We start from the raw sequence: 6,752 nt of genomic DNA on the forward strand, positions 1-6,752 counted from the left end.
ATTCTAAAAGGTAATCTTTCACACGTTCATGAGAGTGTCAGCGCCAGTAAACTATTTCATGTTCACGTCAGTGTGAACGCAAAGACCGCGTCGGTGCGTTGGTACTGACCGCGTCGGAACACGGTGAAATAAGGGTGATACCGATCTTGAAGTCACGTAGAGCTACACCATAAGGAGCGTACGTGATTCACCAAAGTTTTCTTTGATAGTCGCTATAGACCTTTACGTATTCTCGCCGATCGGCCTGTATGCTAGTACTTGGCAAGGAAGAGAGTCAGCAGCTTCATTTCCGTATCAGACGTACTATAAATGCCACTGAAATTGTAGGTCACAGTACAGGGCAAATCACTATTGAGTAAATCTGTAAGGTGAAGAAAAATTCATGAAAGGGAAAACAATGATCTCCATCTGAGAATCTCTCTCACAGTTCTTCGTGGAAAATTTAGGCGAAAATATTTAGAGGAAGAAGCAACGAAAGCACGAGGCGGTTCTTTGGATGCGTAGGAGCGGAGCTTTCTCTGTGCCTGGCTGATGATGTGCGAAAGGTGCGCAAGCGAGAAGACGCAGTGGTGTCCGTAAGTACTCGTAAAAGACAATTTCGTTCGCTATTGCCTCCGGTGCTCCACGGGAATTTCTGAACTAGGCCTTTGCTGTGTAATTATTCCGATATGTTATGCAGAGTTTAGATGATAAGACCAGAGGCAGCTGATAAAGTACTCTGTTGTGAACTAGGAGTACGTGTAGCTTCACCACTACCGTCGGATTACGTCCACGTTGTGTAACAACTAGCCTCTGAATCACAGTGCGACACCGAACGAGCACTAAAATGTTGGCATCCGACGTGCACAACTACTGCATCCTGCAGTAAGCGTGAGACCAAGAAAATGCACTTGCATTTGCCTTCTTAATGGGAAAAACCTCCGACTCTGATTTTAAAGTGTGCTCCCATCCGGAACACTTCTGCAAAGAAAGCGTGATTTGTCCTTTGATATTTTCAATCTGACTGTCTCCAGATAAGTCTGCTTGGAAAATATTCTTTTCTGGCCTGTCATTTCCAGAAGCTTTATGATAGATAGCAACCAATGAATGAATGAATGAATGAATGAATGAATGAATGAATGAATGAATGAAGAGTGAGTGAGTGAGTGAGTGAGTGAGTGAGTGAGTGAGTGAGTGAGTGAGTGAGTGAGTGAGTGAGTGAGTGAGTGAGTGAGTGAGTGAGTGAGTGAGTGAGTGAGTGAGTGAGTGAGTGAGTGAGTTAGTGAGTGAGATCACATTACCACTTCTGAGGGAGTCAGACGACACTTTCCGGTAACATTCCTACGCGGGTCAAATGACACACCGAGGCGTCAAGCGACCCCACAACTATTTTAAGTTACTCAATTGACCCATGCTCTACTTTCGAGCGACTACTGTTGGAAATAGTGAAGTATTCATTTTAGGCAAGTCCTAGAATAATTGCCGCTGTGCCCAGCGACTGCGGAAAAAGAATAGTTCAATTGTAGCATTATTTTAATAAACCTCGCCAACACAGCGCACCTTTTCCAGCAGAGTGATATAGAAAGCACGAAAAGATGGTCTGTGATTTACAATTAAGCAGTTGGGGTATCCCTTATTTACATGCTTAGTATAACCAACTAAAATGTGTGACTGTGATGTGCACGGTGTCATATGGTGCAAAATAAACCGTAGAAATCGGCATCATGTTTCTATATTTATACCTTATGATTATGAATAAATCAAAACTGTTGACGGCTGGAGGACATCAGACTTTTGTCTTGCTACGTTGTCGCTCCTGTTCAGCGTGAGCAGCCATGAAAAATGGTATCTGAAAAGCAGAACGTGATATTATGATGAGAAAACGGAATTGTAGTAAGTGTTTGCAAAACACACAATAAGTGGTTTACACAGACATAATGAAGGCTCACAACAAAACAACAAATGCAAACAGGCATGGTAAGAAATCAAGTTTTTTGCCGTTATCGTGTAAAACACAACTCGCAAATAGTAGCTTTTGTGGCATGTCACTTGGCGACAAGCTTGCAGCACAGGATGATATGAGCCTCTTTTAAACAACGAACGAAATTGGTTTAGGCTCCTTTGTGTCAGGTGCCACTCACCTCTTTTCCTACGTCGTCTTGTGCAACCAAAGGAAATGCAGCACCGACTGCTTCGTTGACACGGAGAACGCCGCTGTTGATTTTCCGCTCATGAGTGGTGAGGCGCCAGACCATAGCAACACCGTTGTTTTTCCAAGTATGACTGTGAACTGGAGTGAAGAGGCGGGAGAAGCGATCCGGGATTCTGGGAATAACGAGAACATACACACTGATTACATGTATTTAAAACAACCCTTTGTTCAACACACCGTTACTGTACACACATCTGACACCAGTGTTTCGTTTTAAATAATTTTGCAACGAAAACAATTTTTCACATAAAAGAAGGCTGGAACCTCGTTTCGCAATAGGCACTGGCTATGCACGAATGAAATGACTTCTTTTCTGAGAAATCACTTAAAAATTTGCCTTCATAATAAGCCCGGCTTCGCGCCGGCATATTCCAAAAAGTGCATCCTCCGGCAGTCAGGGGCACGTCGTGAGCGGTTACTGACCGCGTGTTTTACAAACGTAACCCATCGTTAAATACTCAGCAAACACATGCGAGTACGAGCACCCGAAGGACACTCAGCGCGCACGGACGCCGTCTACGTCGAGATCAGACATATCATATGCTAGAATTACCGCACATAGCTTCTACAGTCACGTACACTCACTTGATTCTGTTATAACGCTGAACGCCATCGCAGATGTAGGCAAACCACGAAAACAGCAAACAGAAACGAAGGAAAAGAGTGCACGGCGGCGGCCCCAAACAACGCGCGCCGTCGAAAGTATCGATCTTTTCACCTTACGTGGCGAGACGTGTCCACCTTAAGTGGCTACCGCGTACGTGCTGGAAGCATCGTACTATATCTGCACCTTAGACGAACGTCTTTATCCAAAAGCATTATATATAGCGCGTCTAAGTGCTCTGTGCAAAGACTTGTTTTTTTCACGTACGCACGGAAGCACGCTGCACACTCAATGTCGATGGAAATGTTATTACGAAGTAGACTGAAGCGCATCTCAAAACGACATCTTGCACCTTCAGCAGTGCAGACACAATGTGCGGTCAGCAAACAATGACCCTCGATAAATGTTTGCATTGCTCATTTTATGGGAGCTTGTACAGCAACGCGCATAACGGTGTCAACTTGTTAACTGAAAGTTTTAGTGGGGCATCCGCAACAGCCCCGGGGACGCAGGCTGCTGTTAGAAATGGCTGTCAGCCTACTTTTGCAGAACTGCGACAGATACCCAGCTAGAGCTGTATAATTAGTACCTAAGAAAGCAGTACACTCACCGTTAAGAGGCGCACGTTGCCCATGTCGGCAGCTCCATGATTCCGCCCTCAAAGCGTCACTTCATGCGCGGAGCCTGGCGTCACCGCTACCGAAGGTGCGCATGTTCGCTCGAACACAAAACTACAAGACAGGCAACTGACGCAACCCGCGCAAGCAACGCGACGCATTCGAAAAGACCGAGGAGACTCACGGAGGAGGCGGAGGCGCCGCGCCACCCCGGCTTCCTCGGCGAGCCACGGCACAACGACGGTGCCGAACGGCAAACGTGCGATATGTACGGCGTATACGGTAGCGCCTTCATGACGGAAGCCAATCGAAATGCGCTTCGCGAGAGTCTAGTGACTCCTGCAGAAATGCTAACTCTCTTTTAAGGCGAAAGCCTTTAAGGTCTCATACTCGCGTCTGTCCGTCCGTGCCCTGAAACGGTGCCAACTGTGGCATCTCCCCCTCACACTCTCTCAGCAGTCACGTGATGGCACAGCGGCGGCGTCCAACCGTCCGTGCCCCTTCACACTCCCTCAGCAATCACGTGATGGCACAGCGGCGCGCGCGGCAACGCTTCTTCGTCAGACGTCTCGTTGCAGCAGTCGAGTTAGTCGGATGGCTCCCAAAAAGAACTTGTTGTTGGGCTAGCTTGTAGATCATTTCCAAAACTTAATTAGAGTTTTGGAAATTAAGTTTTGGAAAGGATAGCTCCCAAGCGGCCCGATGATGATTCCACGGCAAGCGGTTCGGAGAAGCGCCACAGGAATGTGGATTCCCCCGATACCATGGCATAGTCAGTCGAATGGCCACATGCTTTCGTCGAACACACTTTGGAATTTACAAAGTGACCTTCAATTTTTTTGCTTCTACCTTCTAAAAGGGGTCAAATGGACACCCGAAGAAAGTCACGGTGCCGGTACCCTCTTTTGACTCTTTTTTTTTTCTTAGAGTGTAGTGTAGCCATCACCTTTTGTAACCACAAAGGATCATGTGACAGTGGCATCACTATGGTAACGTGCATGCCATTTGTTGGGCTAGCTGTTGCCTTCTTCCTTTTTAGTGGAAGTAGTGTGTAGTGGGATTTACCCAATTTTGTGGCCCTTACGCGTTTGTGATGATAGTTTTCTGATAGGCCGCACAGATTTCTGTCGCACATACCCGTTTGTTGTGCTAACTGCTGCCTTCATTTTTAGTGGACCTGTGGTGAGTAGTGGGACTTACCAAATGTCAAAGTCAAAGTCAAAGTCAAAGTTTATTTTCCATTCTGTTGTACAGAAAGAAAGGACTGTGAAAAAAAGCTGTGTTAGACAGCTTGACTAGTTCACAGCCCCACAGAAAAAAGAAAGCAGAAAATAAAGTAAAAAGTCGGAGCGGTAGCAGCACCGCGGTAGACATGGTGATATGGCACCTCACGGGCAGTGCGCCACAACACGGCGTACACATTGTAGTTGCGGTTTTAATACATATACGAACCACAGATTGAAAACGAAATTATTACACTGTGTAGAAAACATAAACATGGTAATACGACTGTCATCCAGAAACAAAATATAAGACATATACACTGCATAAAAACACATTGTATAGATTACAACATTATACATTATATAGATTACAACCCTAGAAGTACATACATGCAAGTGGAAAAAGCAAATATATATCTAAGAGGTTTGATTTGGGACTGAGAGAAAAAATATGTAACTGAATGTACTATTGATTTAAAGATAAAGTATTATATTGCAAATAATTCATGGATGTCGTGGTATGAGCAGTTGAATAAGTCAAAACCTTTTAGGTCACAATAATTCAGAAGAGCTGGAAGAGTGTGAGATAAACGCTGTTTGCCGGAGTTTAACCGTGTTTTATCAACCTCCCACTTCTCTCCATGACGGGTGGGGTAGTTTAGATTCCTTGCACGCAGGTTGGCTAGACTGCGTAGATTTTTTATGTGCCTAATAGTTTCTGATCTGAATTTTCGGCTTAATGCATAATTATATAGCTGGTGCACCTTAATTATTCCTGAGCTAGAAAATAAGGGTCTAGTGGATGCCACAAAATGAGCATTGAATATATGCCTAATACATTTTTTCTGAAGCATGTATATTTTATCAACATTAGTAGCCGTCGTTGTACCCCACACCAATTGACAATAGTTTAAACGAGAGTTAAAAAGTGAATGATATAGCAAGAGCTTAATTTTTTTTTGGAAGCAAATACCGAATTCGACGAATTACACCTGTTACCTGAGCTAATTTTTGCAAGACATATCCCACATGATAATCCCAGGTCATGTTAATAATCCCAGGTCATGTGGCGCATACCCATTTATGATGCCCACAAGCGGTACCACGGATCTCGGACATGAAAGGCTTGACCAAGAACAGCTTCGCTGTTAATAATAGCAATATCCAAAATGCAACAAGGTTATGCATATCGCCCGAAACACTAACAGCACGTCTATTCACCTATTGAAGTGTTTCATTAGAACATGCTCAATTGGATTATGGATGAAATGAGCATTGGACGTCGTAACTCTTGGAGCTAAATTAACACCTGAAGACAGAAAAAGGCCACGACGTTTCTTTGCATTGGTTACCGGCCAGTGTTGGATCATTGCAAACGATGACTCAAATAAGGCTGCCCGCTCACCCCACGAAGATCACCACGTCCCGATTTAAATTTAGAACAGACACTGCGAGGCAGCTTTGCGTCTGGCAAGCACACACCCCTAAATCGGGTGGAATACCGCACCATATAAGGCACACCAGACTGCACAGATTAGACCTTTCGCTGGAACGGAGCCAGCCGGCCGACGGCTGCACCGACGCGAGCCACCATTTCCGATTCTGGGGTGCATGAGAGTTGATTTCACAAGAGCTTATTCTGCGAAGAGAACATAGAATACTTATTGTGTAACTACCCTCGAGCCGGCATGCGAAAACAATCAATATGCGATGCATTTGGGCGACTACATGATCGTCCACTGAGCGCATACACACATCCTTAACTACAAAACCTCGTACTACATCCTTAGCCGTCCCTGCAATAGATCTAAAGCCTTTCTTACGCAAGAGACTGGGGAGCAGAGTAAACGCAAGTTCTTGCTGACTGGTTATGACTCCCCTGTCTGCACGTGTGTCACAACTCGGGGCCGAAGCACAAGCTTCTCCCAAGAAGTGGCATGGGGGTTGGGCCTCTGGTGTATGGCTTGCGCCAATCGCCGGTATGAAAGAGTCAAGGGCCTTCTCCAATCAACGAACACAAAAAAAACTTTAATAATGAGTTGAAACAAAGAAAAAGATATTTCCAATCGAACAGAACAGTTATCTAGAATACAAGGGTGAACTAATTGTACATTCCA

Source organism: Rhipicephalus sanguineus, chromosome 1 (genome assembly GCF_013339695.2).
Source record: "Rhipicephalus sanguineus isolate Rsan-2018 chromosome 1, BIME_Rsan_1.4, whole genome shotgun sequence".
NCBI classification, from domain to species: domain Eukaryota; kingdom Metazoa; phylum Arthropoda; class Arachnida; order Ixodida; family Ixodidae; genus Rhipicephalus; species Rhipicephalus sanguineus.